We start from the raw sequence: 21,668 nt of genomic DNA on the forward strand, positions 1-21,668 counted from the left end.
TAAAAACAAATTATAGTTTGTTACTTCAGAACATGGTGTGGCCTGGCTACGTGAAAGCAAGCCACCACCAAAATGACTGCATTTTAATGACTGGAGAAGCAGCGCACATGGCATGAGTTTGCTGCAGGCTGCTAGAAGTAAACATTTCAAAATGGCGAGTTGCATTTTCTGCAGTACACATGGTTATGCCACAAGCATCAAAAGCAGCTCCTAACTCATCACGTGTGCTGACCCAGTGACGAGGGAAGAAAAGCGTAACGTATTCAACCTCTACTTTGCGTAAAGTCGTTTCATTCAACCAAAGTAATCTTTGCAGCATTGAAAGCTGCATTGTGTTAACAGAACTGCCTCACAAGCAGAGGGAGGAGGAAAAACTCCCACTGGCTGAAGAGCGAGCAAGAAAAAGATTGGGGTTGTGCCCCCCATAATGCTGCACGCTACACAATTAGCCTCAATGATTGCTTCACTGCAGCCTAACTGCGTGCCTGGCAGCGTGTAATGGATGGAGCGATGCATGCAACTCTTTTCTTAGGGGCTGTCTTTACCGGGTGGCCACCTTCTAGCTCCACTATCATCACAACAGCTATTATCAAACAGCTTGCCTCTCCATTGCTACCACCTACTTGTTCCCCATCTCCTCAGTGGTCAGAGCACGCATGCTTTCCTCAGCCTCTGATGATGCTCTCTTCCAACAAACATCTTCGCAAAACCCCATAGCCCTGAACAGGGCATGATAACCTGTGTCCTTAAACAGCGTGAGCCTTACCACCTATTTCTCGCTGTGTGGCCCAGGTTGCTTTTGTGCCTTTTACCTGCCTGTTGGTTTGTCCTCCATGCAGTGCTATCCGTCACCTTGCTATACAATTCACTGTCATCGATGGCAAGCTGCCTTCTCCTGGAGAGCCGGCAGTATCACACTGTGCTGTTCACCAAACACAAATCGACAGAAATCTCAAGATTACGTCTCTGCTGACATATCAGTTGTGAAAGAGAAGTTGGCTGTCAAGTGTGGGCTACTGACTGAGGTCATCTTGCAGTATGCTAGTCTGATCCAGGTCTTGATTTTTACTTCTAAATTGGCCATCAGAACTCAAAAGAAAAGAAATACAGGGATATCCAACCCTAGCCATTGGCCATACATTGGGAGATGTGCTATGATGAACTATACTGTATTACATGGTGCAAGACTCAATACATTTTAAAGGCTCATTAAAAAATTAAAAATGGACTGCTTTCTATCTCAGTATCTCTCTTCCAACCACTGGAATATTCATGTTCTCTACTTTCCTCTCTAAATTCTGTTAATTTTATATGAGGCCTCACATAAAGCACTCAATGAACAGAAAACTGCAAATGCTCCGTTATTCATTTTTCTATATCAATAGAAAAAAAAAAAAAAACAACACAAGAGACTCAACTGAAACAACAGAAAATGCTACAATTTATGAAGGCTGGAACAGTCTTATAACCCCAGAAACTTGTGGCCTTGTAGCGCACTTTGCAAAGGCAAAGCACGTCAGAGGTCTGAATTCAAATGAGCCAACCAAAAAACTCTTAAGACCTAAGAAATATTCTAGACTTCAGTGGAATCTGTCTTGAAAGACCCAGCATGTACAAGTCTTATGTGGCTGCAGTACTTCAGTTCTTTTTTTTTTTTTTTTTAAAGACCAAATACAGACATGGACATGAAAAATATTTATCATCATAGAGGAAAGGAAATGGATTGTAATGCTATATGAAAATGGTATTTACAGAGGCAAACCAAAATGCATTATAGGCAGAAAGCCAATGTTTTTTGACTTGCTTTGCAAAAGTGAATATTCTCCAATCAAATGTATTTTAAGTAGGCTTTGATTTTTTTTAAAAAAAAAGCCCTTCTTCAATCAAAACACTATTTTTCTAGTTCCTCATAAGATCTTGTGGTTGCTAAAAATTCAGAGGAAGTGGAGACTAGATAACAGCAAAAGGTTAATTAATAACAAACATCTTCCCCTTGTATTACATGAGAAGTTTAACACATGACAGGCTTTAGTCTTAAATTCTCTACAATTTAAAGAGAGAGCAGCGTTTTAAAAAAATACACTATCATTCACCTCTAGGTGGATTTTAGACCCAGCTTTTTTTTTTTAATAAAGATGCTAAAATACTCCTCTACTTAAGAAATACTCAATGGCTTTATTTCAATATTTAATAACAAAAAAGGTGGAACAAAGTGTTTTGTTCTGCCTGGTACTGAATAATTTAGCTTTTTATTGATCTTTACAGGCTTATTTTCAATATTTGATTTTAGAATACAACTACTGAAATTACTTTTGTAGCTGCAGAAGACAAGAAGAAATAGGCACAGAAGAGTCTTTAAAGAATACAAATGTAAAATACAGTGTTCGGATAACTTTTGGTAAATGTTCTTTGCCAGACTCCTCCAGTACTCTTACTATTTTTCTTCTAACATGTAATAGAATTTTAATATGATGGTTTGCAAAAAAAAACTCCAAACAGACTACAGATAATTCCTATTCTTTTCAGATTCAGAAAAACATATCCATTGTAAAATCATAGTCCATTTACAGTATCACCACGTCATAATTCAGCTTTTTTTTAATCATTTCCTTGTGTGCCCTATGTGGCAAAATTATAACACTGTATATTGAATAGAACAGCTTGAAGACTTGCAAAGGTATTTGCTATTATGTCAAATGACTTCCCTCCCATTCAGAAATGTCCTAACCCAGCTTACTTTACAGTGCCCATACAAAGCACATACATTAGAATTTTAAAAGGAAGGCAGAAAAAACCCATAAACAAATCCTTATTTCTAGACTTCCTTATGTGTCTTACTTAGAGTAATTCTATCATTTAGCCTTTCAATTGTAAAGATTGTGTTTTAGTATGCAATAAATTGTCATTGTAATGACAATGTATTCTCATTCTGCTTGCAGAACAAGAAAGTAGATATAGTACATAAATTAATCACTGTAAAACATTCACTGAATTCTGCAATTAGAGCTTTATCATGGAACAATGACATTCCCACAAATACTTTTATAAATCTTTATTTTTAGGTAGAGTAACATTACCCACCTTGCATACTGCATTCTTTACACACCAGGAGCTAGAAAGTAGCAAAATTAAGTACATAGTCCACAAAGTAATAATTTTGGAATATTATAGGTGATCATTCATAGGGACAGAGCCTAAATCTTTTGTACGAGGTACAATAAATGTATGTACATGGCATCTGTATGCCACCCCTTCTCCTGCTCTGTAAGTTGGGTGCCTGAAAAAAAGAGAGTCTTTCTCTGAACGTGGAAAAGCAAAGACATAACAAATACTTCATGAGGTTTGTCCTATTTTCTGTGAAGATGATTCATACATGAACTGGACCAATAAAGAAACTGGTTGCAGACTGCTTTATGGCTATCACTTCTAAACAAGTCCAGTTCCAAGGAAGGTGAAAGTTTGTAGACACAGGCTGAATTCAAAGCAGTATTAGTTTTGGACTCCTATGAATTTTGAACTGATTCCTTAAAGAGATTTCTTTCAAGTGCTTTTGTCCTTGGATCTTGGATAAAGTTTAGAAGCATATAGTGTCTTAATTCCAAGACATCCAAGCCTTGGGAAATCTGGTAACTGATTCATGATCATCATTCTTGAGAGCAAACAAAAAAAAGTCACCGCAGATATTATTTGGATAAGCATTTTTTAAAGCGCAGCAATACTTCAATGAAGAAATATGATAATTATTCAAATTACTTTTATACAGTAAGGAAAAAAAAAGTTATTTTTTAAAAAAAGTTGCCAATCAGAACATGAACATCAAGGAAAAAACACCCCTGTAAAAGCAAAAATTTTTCTGACAAACAGCAGGAAAATACCGAAGCATATTTGAATACTTTCTGTGTTGTCAAGAATCAGCTTACACCAAAGAGGTTCAAAAGCGAATCTTGCAGAATATCTGGCTGGAAAATATTGAAGTAAACTTGGACTATTAAAAGAAAATTCTGAAAGAAAAAAGCCAAATAAAAGGTTCAAAAGTGAACAGAAGCCTGATGAAAAGTACAGTTAAAATCTCGTAAAATGAGAGCTCCGTAGTAATTATAAAAAATAACTCAACTGAGCAAACTCAAATGGTTCCTCACATAGCTGCTTTCAGAACACCGGATCATAACTCAAAATCAAATTATTAGAATATACTTGTTCAGATTACTCTTATTCATCACTATTTGATCTCATTGCAGAGCTGGCAGTTTGTCCTGAGATACTAGGTCAATTTACTAATTAATTTTCAAAGTTAAAGAAGTAAGATGTACTTTGCAAGAATGCATTTGTTCTACTAAAATGAAATTACGAGAACCTCAATATGTTTAATTCAGATCTCCCCTAACCTGGCTATGAAGTTATGCCAGGTTTGACAAACTTTTTGGATCCAGAAGCATTACAAGTCTTTGATCCTCTAGCTTAAAAGAGGAAAACCCATTTCTTGACAGCTTCACTTACAGAAATCATAAAATTGCTTACATGTTGTTCCATATACAGCATTTGTTAAATCATTGGGAGTCTGTTGATGCCTATTTATATGGGTCATAATGCGTGACTGCTGTAGTTCAATAAGCATAGAAATTATACAGAAGTGGTCAGAATAAATCTCCAGATAGCTTTACGAAGATAATTTCAGTATGATAGACATGAAGGACTTCAATCTGTAAGTAGGCAGTCATTGTTTCTCAAGTGGAAGCTTGAGACAAGTAGGGGCACGAGCAGTACTCGGGGGAGCACGCTGCTCCTGGTACTAGTCAAAGTTTAGCAGTGTACGTGAATAGAGGTAAGGCAAGTAATATACTGATGCTTTACCAAATGTAACTCTCCGAGTGAGGAAGAGGCACACAGAAATACAACTGGATCAGGAGGTTGGGATGTAGTGGAGGCAGCTATAAATGATGTGTCTGTGTTAAGTGCATTTAGGAATAGGTTTACAGAAAGGTTAAAAGAATCTGAACAATGAAAAAGTTGTTTTATACTTATTAAATATAACTTCCCAGCCACGACTACACAAGTTTGTAATTTATTCTACTGTATTCTTTATCCCGACTTAATAAACAAAACACACATGTACACATTTTCAGACTGCAACCAACTACGAAAAAAGACCTGAGTTTGAAAGACTAAACAATTAGACTTTTTCCAAATTTGCATGGATAGTTTTGAGCCCTTATTATAGCACTGTAGATCCAATATGCTAATCTAGTTTACAAGTGAATGCAACATATTTCAGGATCTTGATCTTTGAGATTTGTGCCTATGCTTATTTACGCATTCCATTGCGAGCAGTTTTGTTGCATTAGGTATAAATTCAGCTCGGTTTCCTGACTTTTGTGGAACCTGGGTAATTGATACCAACCACAAACCATGGACTTCAATTAAAACTTGCATACTACACAAAGGTAAACAATGAGCGCTTGGGGCTTAGGGTTTTTTCTTTCCCCTAAGACCAGGACACTACTTTCAAAAGTAGTGGATCAAACTATACAACCTCATTTATTATCTTTTTAGCCAATGACCTTTGTGTCAGTTTGTGACTTCAGAACTTTAATAATCAGCATTTGATGAGGTCACGCTTAGAGAAATCAAGCTGCCAAAATTCAGCAAAAGAGCATAATCATTAACTGCAGATCTCAGGCTATCTCGAGACATGAATTAATCAACTGATTACTTAAGACAGTAAACACCTGCCTGAGTAATTATACATAGTGTAGCAATAAATGTAACCGTATTCTATAGAATATCATCATATGATTCATGTGTGGAGCCTTCCTGGGCATTATCTTATAGTCTATACTTTGGTTAATACATGTAGACATTCATCTGAAGCCTGACAAGCTATTTTAATTTATGGGAATTATGGTTAAAGGTGATCTGAACAAACAGTTGAGAATTGAAGCAGTAATTAGTGGAACCAAGGAAGTGTGGAATGATTAGGGATAAATAAAATAAAGTCATTTTCTGGTGGAGGATGTCAGACAGGTTCTTGGGGAGAATTTTAAATGAATTTAAATTGTTTTATGAAAATGTAGTGGTATTATATGGATTAACGATTGCCCTGGTTTCAGCTGGGATCGAGTTAATTTTCTTCCTAGTAGCTGGAGTAGTGCTGTGGTTTGGATTTAGGATGAGAATAATGCTGATAGCACACTGATGTTTTAGTTGTTGCTAAGCAGTGCTTACACTGGTCAAGGACTTTTCAGCTTCCCATGCTCTGCCGGGTGCACGAGAAGCTGGGAAGGGGCACAGCCAGGACAGCTGACCCCAGCTGGCCAAAGGGCTATTCCAGACCATATGGCGTCATGCTCAGTATAGAAACTGGGGGGAGCTGGCCACGGGGCAGCGATCGCTGCTCGGGGACGGGCTGGGCATCGGTCAGCGGGTGGTGAGCAATTGCATTGTGCATCACTTGTTTTGTACATTCTTTTATCACCATCATCATTATTATTATTATTATTATTTTCTCCTCCTCTGCTGTCCTATTAAACTGTCTTTATCGCAACCGATGGGTTTTACTTCCCCCCCTCCCCCCTCCCCAATTCTCTCCCCCATCCCACCAGGGAGGAGTGAGCGAGCAGCTGTGTGGTGCTTAGCTGCCAACTGGGGTTAAACCATGACAATGATCCATTAATGTCTATCATTTATAACCATAATAAAGTCTACTACTTGAAGTTATGTAAAATAATATGTAAAATAATATTGTATTTGATATATCACCATGAAGATGTAGGACCGAACTATTGCAGTTAACTGTTCGTATAAGCTGGGGCACTAAGCTTCTTCATTACATTGTAAAGTAACAGCCTTCAGGACTCATAGTTCTGCCTCTTCAGTTCCCTCATATTCAATTATAATACATGAGTAATGCTCAAAGCATACTATCCTTAGGGTTTAAACCTCCTCTTATGGTCTTTTCATTTTGAAAATAGTATCCAAGGTGGATGAGTCTTCATTTCTCCACTTCTAAAGCTTCACCAGCACAGTATCCCCAGCAGTTGTCTATGTGAAGCTAAAGTGTCATTCAGGTGGGTTATACAGATGTTGGGACCTACATTCTCTGCATTTGCTAAGTGACCAAGATTACAGTGCCAGAAAAGACATTTAAAAACATACTGGACACAAACGTCCCTTTCTCTCATGAAGGGACAACTAAGAAGTTGCTAAGCATAAGGAAAATAAATACCGGTGCCACAGTGTCAATGCACCATCTACATTCTCCAAGAAATGTCGCCAAAGCTTTATGGAGCCTTGGCAACAGCTGGGGAAGCAGTGGGTGGATCAGGGGTGGCCTCTCCCAGAACCTTGTCTATGGTTTTTTTTTTTTAAATGCACTAAGTTGTGACGATCACTTAATGCCCAGCCCAGAATGATCCTGAATATTCCTGGATCAGCCAGATGTGCTAGATCAGGATTAGGGAGATATTGCAATAGTAGCTCACCTTGTCATGTGCAGAAGAAACTGGAGGCATCCAGTAATACATATCACAAAATCTTCATTTGGGTGCTTCTCTCAAAGGGGAGAAAATCCTATCATTAGCAGTTCTGTTGGGGTGATGTTGGCCCCAACTGCAACCTTCAAAAACAAAGCGGGTGTTCCCATCCATCAAGGAAAGCAGCAGCAATACCTTAGGGACAAATGAAAGATTTTGTAGCAGTACTGTTGCCAGATTTCACTCTTTTTTTTCATATAGAACTGGAAAATACAAGTTAAGCAATAGTCTACGCACCTCCAAAACAGGATGCAGGATTTGATAACGTATTACAAGAAGTATAATTTTCTATGGGACGAGTGGCAACCCCATTTGAGATACAGCTGTCACGATCTAACCCTTGAGTGGGTTCCCATTTCCATTGTCCGTGCTAATATAGTCTACACCGTGTTTACATGTATATTTTACAGCAGTAACTAATACTTCAATTATTTTATATGAATGCTTCCTGTAGTCTTCAAAGAAACTAAGGCCAATGAAACGGTTTAATTCAGTGAACTGGATTTAACCTAATCCCATCCTAGTGACATTGATTGCAGATGATTTGTAACTACTCTGGGAAAAAATCAGACATAATTTGCATATGAAAAGAAAATCTGAGATGCGTCCAAAGTTCAGAAACTGGATTTGGTTCACAGAATTTTTGAAGCAAGAAAAGACAATCTAATCTGACCTGTTGTGTAACTAACACAAGGCATGATCTGCATGCAGATCCTTGTTCTGATTCAACCAGCTTGTGTGCAGACATGCCTTTAGAAATGTAAACGTTAACTATTTTGAATTCATAAGTCTGAAAAATGTGCCTAAAATTTTCAAAGGGAATGTTATTTCTAGGAGATACTGGCATTAGTATTTCTCATCTTGGATAGAAATCCTGCAAGATCAACTTCTGGTAATCTTCTCTGCTTTTCTGTCACGGGCTACAGATATATCAGTTGTGCAGACAAAGAAAGACTGGAAATTCTTTCAGATGTTGCTAGACATCATAATTCCTGCAAATTCTTTCATACTGCATCTGACAGGGAAACTACCTTCTAAAATGAAACTCGACTACTTCAGTGCTACTAGAATAATTTAGTTCATAATGTATTTACGGATCTCATTCAGGCTCCTCAGTTTGACAATGCCACATCTTGATGTCCAATGCTAAATTATAATAACTTCACGTTATTTAGCTTTCTACCACTGCACAATGTAACCATTTACAGACTGCTTCCTTGAACAAATGGCCTTTTTCAAATCTGAAATAATTTCACTGTCATCATATTTTAGTCATTAGCCTTACACATTCTCCAGGAATGGGATGCCCAACCACCAGAAGAAGAAGATACACGTGAATCGGTACTTGTGGGACAAAGATTTTGTTTGCAACTGCATCTGGTTTTGTCTTGTCATTGCCACAAGTCTCACCGCTTTTCTCCTACCACCTTCATTCACCTGTACCTTTTTCTGTAAACTGGCAGTTTTTGCTTGCTACTGCACAGTTTTGTTTCCCCTCAGGAGAACAGCAACAAAAAGGCAAAACCAAAAGCCTGTAAAATATCCTTGCTCTTGCTTCTGTTGTAATAAGTTACAGCCCACCTAGTACAAGGTGACAATTATCTCTCTTCCAATATCTCCTCTTCCACATATTTATAAAGGAATGCATTTCAGATCTTAGAAACTTTCTGGATACAACCGGTAGCACCGCTATGCAATAATCCACTAAATACCAGAGCCATAGCACCATTTTAGCTGCTTTGAAGCCAATCAATGGATATGCCCAATAGCACAGTTTCCCTAGGGACAGGATTGTCACTAACGAGCAAGAATATTGGTGTGATGCCATGTCCTTTTTTTCTGGGCCTCTATTGCAGAGAACATAATCAGGGGAAAAAAAAGGACAGATCTGTGATGTCCCTAAGTTCCAGCAACTGCTATTTGCCAATAGGCACCACTAGGGCAATAAGCTTTAATTTTCTCCAATTCATGAAGCAAATCAGACTGGCCAATGGCCAATTTTAGAACAAGAGGAGTGTGACAGTAGCTCAAAGCTAGCTGGCTCCATCACAGTACGGTGTGCTATGCTAAACCTGCACTGTGCTAAATCAGAAGACTTGGTCTGAAGTTATGAAAGTGAATCAATTCTCTTAAAATTTCCTACTAAGACATAGTACATGGGAAAAAAATTTCCTCAATATAAACAAAACAGAAAGCCCCCCCAGCTATATTAGAAGACTAAATGCAACCAATAGATTTTAATAGTTTTAAATGATATTATATGTACAGTGGTTCTGGCTTTTAGGCAATATTTGTCTATGGTTTTACAAGGTTAGGCGTAAAAAGATGCTGAACTTAATTCTAATTCACTGTGGGAAGTCTTGCTTCACACATGAGTGGGGTGAGAAACAATTGACTTATTACAGAGCTTGAAAGAGGGAAAATGAAGGAAAGCTTGAAGTTATTATTAGGTTGCCAAAGTTTGTGGACTCAACAGTGTCTACGGGCAATCTATCATAATCCAATTTAAACCCAATTCATATCAATTTGAAGTGATTTCTTTCTCACATAAAACTAAATCAATGGAATCTTGAACTAAATTAATAAAAGCGTCCATACAGGAAGTTGCATAGTTTTAACCAAATAAACTCTAAAAATGGTATTAACAAAAGCAATGCAGCTCACGTGAAAGTGAGTGATAAGATCATATGCTGATGAACAGCAATAACAGACACTGTATAGACAGAGACTTATTTGATCAGTTTGCATTCAATCTGTTCTATTTTTGGATATGCGGCAGAGGACCTAAATGCTATCCCTGTTCTTTGAAGTCATTTTGCAAAACTCATCGACATTGATAAGGACAGCAGTAGGCCCTTGCTATTGATTGCTTCTGCCTATACATGTCCACAGGCAGCTCCCAGTAACCTAATGCAAACCCAGTTTCTAAGAATAACTGGCTAAATAATGGATGAACTGTGACACACACACATTGTGTTCATTCACAGTGAAACCTCTGAAATTTCATCTGTAACTCAATTAGGCTGTTAAAATCTAATTGCATTAGGGCAAGTGAGTATTACTTACTGGGCTTAATACTTACAAAGGCTGACAATCCAGTCCTCACTCTCCTATTCTACAGTTCTGGACTTCCTCGTGTATCAAGGCTTGCAATTTCCAGGAAATCTTCACAGATGATGGAATGGTGTAGTAGTGTCCTCTCATTACCGAATTTCCATCCCAGATGGCTTGGCAGTAACACTCCTCCAGGTCCTGCTGTCAGATAGGAGCTTCATCTGAATTACCTCCGTTCCAGGCTCCTGGACACCTTCCTGCCCTTCTTTCCTACACATAATGTCTTCTCCAGGCTTTTGTTCTCACTATACTTCACCCCACTGAAGCATAATGGGGACAGCTGTCTTCACCATTAATGAGACAGGATGAACAGATGTGGGTGAAGGAGCCACTTGCTGTATGACTAGTAGTCTAAGTTCAGAACAGAGACACAGAAATTACAGTATGCTCCAATATGTGGTAGATGCTCACAGCAGTTACTTCACATGCCCTTAGGTCTTTGCGAGTAAATCTACATTAGAGTGCATCAAGCCAATTGTTCTCATTGCTGAGCATGAATTTCTTGGTGCTTTAATTAATTCACCCACAGCATGAGCACCACTGTGTTTGATGCACACTTATTCTGGAAGAGCTTGGGCATATAATTACTACCATGAAACAAAGACTAACGGACTGATAGAAACAGTGGACTAGAAACATGCAGGAAAACAGAAAAGTAGAATTTTAGAGACAGACAAATCTAACTTGAACTCTTTCTGGCAGAAGCTGTCATCACAAAAAAAAAAAAATACACATACATATATATATTTTTATATTCACTCATTTCCCTGAGTGTTCCAACGGCTTTGGGGGTTGAAAAATGACTCTTTTTAGTTTCAAGTTTTACCTGGAGTTGTATTTAAAAATTATGTCTACTCATATTTTTATTTGTTGGCTTAAGAACACTTGGGGCAGATGGAAAAAGGAAAATCATAGTTTTCATTTGTTTTTGTTCCTGAAAAGCTGGTTTATGTACCCTATGCAGTGAGATGACAACCAAAAAAAAGGAAAAATTAAATCACAGCAATAAAATATGTAGGCACTTCTCTGACTTGCCCAATAAATGTGCTATTCCAGATAAATGGGAAATGTGTATATTCTGTTAGCGTACTTCTTAAATATGAATGGCTTTTTCCCCCTTCTCTCTGAATTCTTCTATAGTAGGGCATAGCCTTCCAGCTAGTTCTTGTGACATGGCTGCAAGCCTTTTGCTTCTGTGAATTTCAGGCTTTCCTGAAATCAGACAGCAGGAATGCAAGTTTTCTTGCGCTACTGGTTTTCTTACTTTATGAATCTGACCACACTTCTAATTTATGCAACTAGTATGTTCTGGTGTGCACTTTTCTAACAGAAAGAGAAGGTTAATATAGCACTGGTTTTGCAACAAAAAAGTCCATTCCTACAGTTACCAGGAAAGTGACTGGTTTAAGCCAAACATATTCATGTAAAGATTTTGGTCAAATCTTTAATGCAGAAGAAAGCTACTAGAAAAAGTTGAAAAAGTCAAATTAAACCTGAATTAGATAAAAATTACAGAGCATTATCAAGAAACACAACCATATGATGACACGCTAACGGTTTAAATTATAGCATTTTTTCAGTCAAATCTCTGTATTTAGACTCAACAATACAAAGCTGTGTAAAAAAAACCAAAAAACAAAAAAAAAACCCTTACCCCTTTGATCTCAGATTCAGATTAAAGACTTTTGTGCTGTACATCTTAAGCAAGTGGGTAATAACTAACAGGATATTCAAAGATATGATCTACTTATCCCATGACTACCTGAGGTTTTCCCCTTTGCACAGAAAAATATTTACTGAATCTACGACAAGCTGATTTCAGGCCAGCTACTGGGACCTCATCTGGAATGTGCTAATTGGAAAGGAACGTGTATACAAGTGTCCCAAAACCCAGATGATTGCCTTGATCAGCAGGCTATGTAATTAGGGCTCTATTTCTGGGTTTTCATGATAATTTGGAACTTAGTGTTGCAATAAAGAACACTCTCCAATAAAGAACAAAAATAAATGTGGAAAACTCAATATTGTATTACATGTGGAATTCTTCTTTTGCAGACAAATTTATCTACATTTACTTTGCTGTTGCTAGCAAAATCTTTACTTTTCTTAAGAAATACTCTTGCTTCACTTTAAGGAAATAAGGCAACATTTTCACACTCAGCAATATCCTACAGAAATCCAGGCATTCGTTGGAGAATTTAAAAAAAAAAAAGAACAGGCACAAACAAAAGGGGTCAAGCTATCATGAGGATTTTTAGGTATATCTCAGAGAACAAAATCTGTACAAATGGGAATAAACTAACCCTTCAGTGTGGCAGGTCCTTCAAAAGGTTTGCCACCTCTGATTCGCGTTGATGAACTCGTATGGGTCTCTTTCCTGTGTTTAGCGCTACAGTAAAATCCCAAATAAATATCCAATTTAAGAAAGAGCTAGTGTCAGCTGCCAATCAACACAAGTTCTGCTTTACTATCTATCCAATTTATTCCCTAAGAAGAGCCCCAGCTGCAGTTTGCCTGCTTGCTTTATTTTGTATTTTTTCTTATGCTGTTGCAGCTTGGTCTTACACACTTCCTTACAATCCTCGATAAAGCGGCTGCAGTCTGTTCACATACCGCACAGTACACATGCAATACAGCGGTTTCTGTTGGTGTTCCAGAGCTATTCATTATTGTCATCATTTCAGCACACTGTGCTGTTACTGCAGGCTGCCAACTATTGTTTTTCATGTGCATGGATTTTATGCCTAAAGAAAGACACCTACTATTGTTATTTAATAAAATGACTATAATAATACTACCTTACATTTATATAAATCCCCGTTCATCCAAGAGTCTTAAAATACTTTATGAAAATTTTTTTCCTTGGATATAATGCTACGGATTGTTCCACCTGCCACCTAAAAACCAGCTCCTTTTAACATGCAACATATCTGCTTAATGGCACAAAGCAGTGCTACGCCATTTTGAACATGTCTATATCATAGAATCATAGAATGCTTTGGGTTGGAAGGGACCTTTACAGGTCATCTAGGTCAACCCCCCTGCAAGAGCATGGACATCTTTAACTAGATCAGGTTGCTCAAAGCCCCGTCCAACCTGACCTTGAATGTTTCCAGGGATGGGGCCTCCACTACCTCTCTGGGCAACCTGTTCCAGTGCCTCACCACCCTCATTGTAAACAATTTCTTTCTTAAATCCAGTCTAAATCTGCCCTGCCTTAGTTTAAAACCATTGCTCCTTGTCCTGTCACAACAGGCCTTGCTAAAATGTCTGTCCCCATCTTTCCTATAGGCCCCCTTTAAGTACTGGAAGGCTGCTGTAAGGTCTCCCCACAGCCTTCTCTCCTCCAGGCTGAACAACCCCAACTCTCTCAGCCTTTCCTCATAGGAGAGGTGCTCCAGCCCTCTCATCATTTTTGTGTCTCTCCTCTGGACCTGCTCCGACAGCTCCATGTCCTTCTTGTGCTGAGGACTCCAGAGTTGGATGCAGTACTCCAGGTGGGGTCTCACCAGAGCAGAGCAGAGGGGCAGAATCCCCTCCCTCGACCTGCTGGCCACACTTCTTTTGATGCAGCCCAGGATACGGTTGGCCTTCTGGGCTGCGAGCGCACATTGCTGGCTCATGTCCTGCTTTTCATCCATCAGTACCCCCAAGTCCTTTTCCGCAGGGCTGCTCTCCATCACATCATCCCCCAGCCTGTATTGGAACCGAGGATTGCCCCAACCCAGGTGCAGGACCTTGCACTTGGCGTTGTTGAACCTCACGAGGTTCACATGGGCCCACTTCTCCAGCTTGTCCAGGTCCCTCTGGATGACATCCCGTCCTTCTGGCACGTTGACTGCACCACTCAGCTTGGTGTCATCTGCAAACTTGCTGCGGGTGCACTCGATCTCGCTGTCAATCTCATTGATGAAAATATTGAACAGCACTGGTCCCAGTATGGACCCCTGAGGGACACCACTTGTCACTGATCTCCATCTGGACACTGAGCCATTGACCGCTACCCTCTGGATGCGACCATCCTACCAATTCCTTATCCACTGAACAGTCCACCCATCAAATCCATATCTCTCCAATTTAGAGAGAAGGATGTTGTGGGGGACCATGTCAAAGGCTTTACAGAAGTCCAGATAGATGATATCCATTGCTTTTCCCTTGTCCACTGATGTGATAACTCCCTCATAGAAAGCCACTAGGCTGGTCAGGCAGGACTTGGCCTTGGTGAAGCCGTGCTGGCTGTCTCAAATCGCCTCCCTGTCCTCCATAGCTTCTAGGACGATCTGTTCTGTGATCTTCCCAGGCATAGAGGGGAGGCTGAGAGGTCGGTAGTTCCCAGGGTCATCCTTTCTACCCTTTTTAAAGATGTGTATGACTATATATACATATTTTAAAGATGTATATGACTACTCTTTTTAAAGATTATACGACTATGATGTATATGATGACATCAGTTACAGAAGACAGCATCACAAGCATCCCAGTGCAGAAGCAGAGCAGGGCAACGTTAGAAGGTATCGGTATGGACCAATTTGCTGCTCCTATGGTCACTGCTACCAAGAAAATAGGGCCACAGGTCTGCTGACCCACCAAAGTAGATTTAAGGGGAAGTCTGAGGCACTGCTTGTAAAAATGGATGAAAGGAACTCCAGAATAAAGAGAGCAGTGTCTAAGAAACTAAGGTGCATTTTTAATAATGACTATATCCAAAAAGCCTAAACACTCAAACAAGAAATGCACCAAGCTTGAATTTAAAGATCCGTGGAAGAAGCAGATGAGCTGCTTAGCGTAAATGCAAACTAAAACCACTCTTCTTGTCTATCTAGCTCCCAACTGAAAGAAGGTCCTGACACTGTGAGAAATTGCTCTCTATTCACCTCCATGGCCAAACTAACCTAATGGTTTATGGTAAGGTTCTTACTTTCACATAACCAGACTTATCCCTTTCGAGTGCTTTGATTTAGAGATTGAAACTCCATGACAGCACCAAGTATTACTATTTCTTGTAAGTGCTGTAGTGAAGCCTGGAAAGGGAAGGCAGAAGAGATGGGAACACATTATTTCCACAAAAGATATTGAAACACTCTGCAGTAAAGCCTGCTTTGTCTATGCTCCTCATCACCTACAGTTATAATACTAGCTATTTCTTGGGAGGGTCACTTGCACTGTGCCACACTGTGACTTTGAAAATGCTGCTCACCTACAAAATAAATGTAGGGCTTCATAAGCTCAACTGTAAAATTAATTAAATTTGGGATGCTTTCCACCAAAACTCCTTCTGTACCTAACAACTAGAAAAAAAGTATTTTTCTAAATATGTGTCCAACATGAACCCTTGAAGCTCTATATGCACATCAAGGACAGCACATGACCCTAAGTTTGTCTGAATCTGTTTTTGTTGAAAAAGGCTGTTATAGTATTGGCCCTGTTCTTATCTCTTGAAGACAGTAGCCCAAATTCTTCCCTGTTACACAAGTCCAATCTCACATTGATTTCAATGGGTTTCAGTGGAATAACTGAAAAGAGAATTTGGCCCGTAATCTCCGACTTTATCATATAACTAGTAAGTGCTTGGCTAAGATTAGATTTAAAGATAGCCCAGGGGGATAATTCAAGGACTCGAGAACCTTCACTGACACCGAAGTCTCCTGCCTTTGGTGAAAACACAAAACAAAACAAAGTGCCTTTAAAGCACTATATTCCTCGAATAGGGGGAAACCCTTAACTAATATGCTAACTGATGTTTCTCTTCCTCCATCAATAAGACAAATAAGAGGGAATAGGTATGTTCTAGAAGAGAATTTGGTTTTTCCTTTTCTGAAGTTTTCTTTCAAGAATTTATATGTGGGTATACTCGATTGTCTTAGTGAAGGGAATACGTTCTGCTTTTTTTAAATCCTACGTACAATATAATTGGAAACAGCAAGTACCTCCATACACATTTATCTACAAAGATTTTCTTTTGACTTCCTTTAAGTTGGTTGCCTAAACACATGGGTCTAGTTTCTGTTGCAGGCCACTCTGTGCTACAAGTTAAGCAGTCTGTGAGCTAAGGGATGAGACTTTTTTGAAGCTTGAGTTGTTGAGTACACAAGGCAGACTCCTACAGCCCCATGACCTTCAATACTTGCAGTGACAATAAGTTTAAATGCTTGTTCATGATTGAGGAGGTGGCTTATTAGCCTCTGTTCCACTCATCGGTCTTCCTCCCTTGAATTGGACTCAGACCTGCGAGTTAGCAAGAATCAATCCCCAAAAGCAGAAGTCACTGAGTAAAAAGGACTTGATTGGATTTCGCAGCAATGTGGCTGCTTGCTGCTGGCTTTGTGGAGACCAACACACCGCTCTTCATGCTCAAAAAAAACCCCAAAAACAAAAACAAAAAAACAGAAAAGAAAAGAAAGTCAAGCACTTCTTTACTCAACAACTGTGATTTCTATCTAGCCTGGATGAGAAGACCAAGAAAGATCACAGCCACATTTCCAGATTTTAGAAAGATTTTCATCTTAGCAGTTGCAGCAGACAATCTTATTCATGAAGTAAACAAACAACACCTTGCTCAAACAACCTTGAACCCTTGATGTAAAGCTAACTGATAAATTAAATGCAAATGGTTATTCTGCAATCATTTTTCTAATAAAATTACACTTGAAGGCCAAAAGGAATAGGGAAGATACTAAGAGCACAGGATCAGTGAATTAAAACAAGTCCCAGAAGTAACGGGTAACTCATGGCCACTTTTGCAAACTTTTGTGTATTTAGATTTTTAGTCTAAATTATATCTCTGGAAAGAAAATCTACCCCAGGTTTAGGTGCCTGCAGAAATGTATCTTATGAAGAATGCTGTTGGAAGCTTTAAGCTTGCAGAAGCCCCAGCCCTGCTCTCTTACTGCTCTCCAGTGAAGGCATGGATGAGGGCCATGGGACCAACCACCAGCTGAAGGTCCCCTGCTCCCTTTCTAATTTACCTCAGGCTGTACTGACAGGCCTAATACACATTTGATTAGCAAAGAGCTGTGGCTGCTAGAGATGCCACAGACCAACTTGTTTGTTACTGCCCCTCTGCCAGAGGTTATCATCTTCTCAGGAGAATGTTTCAGAGCTGCTTTATAGTTGAGCACTTCAGTTTAAATCCATCATCACTGGCCGCGCGAGGTGAGTCTGCGGACTTTGCCTTCAGGGTAATTCCCTGACCCTGGTGGAAATGGCAGCATCCAGGGCAGTAAAACCAAGCAATTGGTAATGGTTTAGTTGACCATAGACGCTACCTAGGCAAAAGTGTCTCAGCAACCTACAGCTCTAGTAGGCTGTTACATCCTTAAGTTACACCATCAAACTGTAACTGAAGAGATGTAATACCTGTCTGCAGCTCTCCCTGCTCTCTTAACCCTTCCTTCCTTTCTTCTCCAGCTTAGATCTATCTGGTTAAAATCAGTAATGGCTGTTAATATCATGTAGAAAGGGAACATTTCTGTGTCGTCTTTGCTGACTGGCTGAGCAGCATAATACATCTACTTATTTTACAATTGTGTGGTACAGACTCCAAAAGCTATTCCTAAAAACAATTTCCACAAAAATAAAACAATTCCAACTTATCCCCATATGCAACATCAGACTTGCTGCACAATTACAGGGAACTACACTCTGCCAACACTGTTAAATTGAGGACCTCTCTTTTCCTGGCTCTGCTGCTGCTGGACAGCTTATGTTCCCACTGCTTTGCCTCCATCTGTGCTAACAACAGAATCCTTTTTGATTAAAATGTTGCTGAGTTATATTGTGAAAGTTCATTTGAACTGTGCACTTTCTTCACTTAGAAATACTTTTCCTCCATTTGGATGCAAGATATAAGCATTTGAGAGTTATGCCTCCAGCCTGAGTTATTTCAATGAGAAGGAAAAAAATTAGATATTTTAATTAATGTACAGTTTTTCAAGCAAGGGGAAACTCAAGCTCTGGAATAGGCTTTTCCTATTGTGTGTATAGATATTGGTTGGGGTTTTTTTTAATAGAGATAGTTAACCAGCATTTCTGAAAGAATGCCTGGAGAAAAGTGCAAGTGGGGAATATCCACTCATGGGGATGTGCGGATTCAGATGTCAGAGCTTTCTGAAATAAAAAAAATAAATTAGAGAGTCTCACTAAAGATCTGCTTAAATGAGACACAGAAGGAACGATAACTAAGTAAGTAGGAACTGAGATCCTAAACAATGAAACGACTATATTTCATGAAGAAATTTCAGGACACTTTGGTCTCCACACAAAACCTACCTTTTTTTTTTTAATTATGGAAATGTATAGCATAAGTTTTCCTGTGTTCTCAGCAAGACTGATGATTGCATTTCAAGTTTCTAATGAAAACATGCCAACTGCAAAGTCACATTTAGCTATGTTTTACAGCAGGTAAGAAACATACGTTTTGTCATAGCAAAGACTGTAAAGTCTGTTTCCCAATTAAAGGATGAAGGATAAAAATGTAACGTGTTAAAGCAGGGATTAATAAGGAAATTACCAGAGGAAATTAAGATAAATTAGTAATTAATTAGACTGTAATTAGGAGATAATTAAGTAAATTATGGCATTTAGGATGTACATTATATGTTCTAGCTAAAACAATAGTTCTAGTTCAAAATCTAATGTCATTAAGCACTTTTATAACTCTCAGTGACACATTTCAAGTTTTGAAGTACCAAAGTCTGCATTTTCAGGTGGGCCTTCAGCCTAAACACTATTTCTGTGTTTGAGAAGAGTGGAATCAAAGAAGAGTTGGACATGTTTCTTGGGAACTGTTCAAAATTTTGGGAATGATGCAATTCCTGCATTGAAAAAAGATTGGGACTGAGTCCAGGGATGAAGTCCCTTTAGTAAGTAGAACAAGAATTTGGTATTTTGTATCAATCATCTCGCTGAAAGCAGAGAATACTAATGCAGGAGATGGAGACAAACAGAAAACATTAGGATTCCTGACATTTTCAAATATCAGAACATGTTCATGCCTGAATTGTATTTCAGGGACAGACTCAGACTAGTTGTTACTTTATCTAAACTGCTCCTTGTATAGATACTTTCAGAGGGTTACTTAACAGGTTGACAGAAAGCATGTTAGGCAGGTTTCATAGGTATTGCAAGAACAGAAGTACTCTTCTCTCTCTCACTGATGTCCAAACATTTACTAATAAAAGAAGTAAGATCCTGTTTGTTTTCACTGGTCTCCAGAGTTGCAGTGCCACTCAGATCTAACATTTACTTCGAATATGCATTATTTAGTACGTTACAGTTCAGCCCAGGTACAGCTAGAACAGGCATTACGTACAGTTCAGAGCTTGTGGGTCTAACGTAACCACGCTTTTATATCAAGGTCTTGCCCTTTTGCAAAATACAATACTCTGTCCACGGAGGGGGAAAAGGTCTGTTTGAAACAACTCTATGACATTGTACTTCAGCTATTCCAACACGATCCATTTTCCAACACGCTTAACCAGGAGTAAATTTAGGATTCAAATTATTAGGCTTAAATTAGCCTCTCTGCCTGTTATTCCCATCTGATATGAATTCTTCTTAGACTCTAAAGCTACAGAGCTAAAGCCTGATTAAAAATAAAAAATGAGCATACACTACTTTCTCTATGATAAAACACCTCTCTCTTCAATGAGTTTAAACTTGCAATTATGTGTGAAGACCGATGTCAGATAACCGCTGAGCTTCTGTTCAGGCAGTGAGCAATACCTTTATATTCACTAGGTACCGCTCGGAGCCATAGGCCAGCATCATGAAAACTGTCTGTTTTGCTGATAAAGGGGAATAAGTAGTTTATAGGATATTTTTGGGAGGAATCCTTAGAAAGGAGCACCCAACAGTTTTCATGAAAAAACAGAGGCAAATGTTTTCCTTCTGTTCTATAATTTTGTTTCCTCTCTCTCTCTTTCATCAGAAGTCTGAAGTACATCAGAATATATATGATACATAAATAGAAATAATCTTTTGTTTACGTGGTATTAATTACCTGGATGGAAAATGTACTTGCCAAAGAAATCTGTATAGGAGCCATGGGAGTCAGCCACTAGAACGTGATCATCCTTTAAATAAATATAGCTACGTATCAATAAATAGCAGCAGCATGCAGTACAGTAGAATAGGAGGAGTAGAATAATATGTTCAATTGTAAATCACTGTGCATGGAAATTTAGGCAGGCATAATACAATTACCCAAATGGAGGTCAAATGCAATTTCACAGGGTGAATAGCAGACTATGACCATGTATCTGTTTAATTTTTTTTAATTTCAGAACGATCCAGCCATTATTTAACATTTTGAAATATCTTTCATTTTTCATATGCTATTCTGATGAACACAATTAATTAATTTAGCAGATGATGGAATTTGCATAATTTTCACAAGGAACACTTTACTTAATGTTTGGAGGTTTTTATTCTGGTCCCCACACTTAAACTAAAAAGGGAAGGATGCAAAGTGAACAGAGACTATTAATCATAACACTCAGCTGAGATCACCTCAAAACACTACCTATTATTATAACCTGGAACAGACAAGTTTGCTGGAGAGGAACAGTACTATAAAATGTAAGTAATGGAGATATGACATTACATTTATTTTTCTAATTAAAAAAAAAAAAAAAGAGGAAAACTTCAGAGACAACTGACTTGCCTACAAATCTTCCATCAGATATAAGAAACAAAACAAATTAAAATGGAAGAGTCCAGGTTTTAGCTTTCAAATCCATACCAGTGATCTCAGCAAGAGTTCTGTTGCGTGATCAGTCTCAAGTTGGGTCTCACAAAAACGAGGATCATGAAGTCCTTCTTCATGCTTTGTAGCTAGTATTTACTACCTACATGCTTCATTGTTATTTACTGATATTCAGAGTTTTATTTTTCTCCCTTTCCTTGAAGATCTTCATTATGTAATACATACAAGAACAAACAAACAAAACGGCCAGGCTTTTAGAAAATGTGAAATTTCATCACCATGTTGATTCAGAGCCAGAAGAACTCTAATCGGAGGTGCTG

The sequence above is a fragment of the Ciconia boyciana genome, chromosome 5 (genome assembly GCF_034638445.1).
Source record: "Ciconia boyciana chromosome 5, ASM3463844v1, whole genome shotgun sequence".
Lineage (NCBI taxonomy): Eukaryota > Metazoa > Chordata > Aves > Ciconiiformes > Ciconiidae > Ciconia > Ciconia boyciana.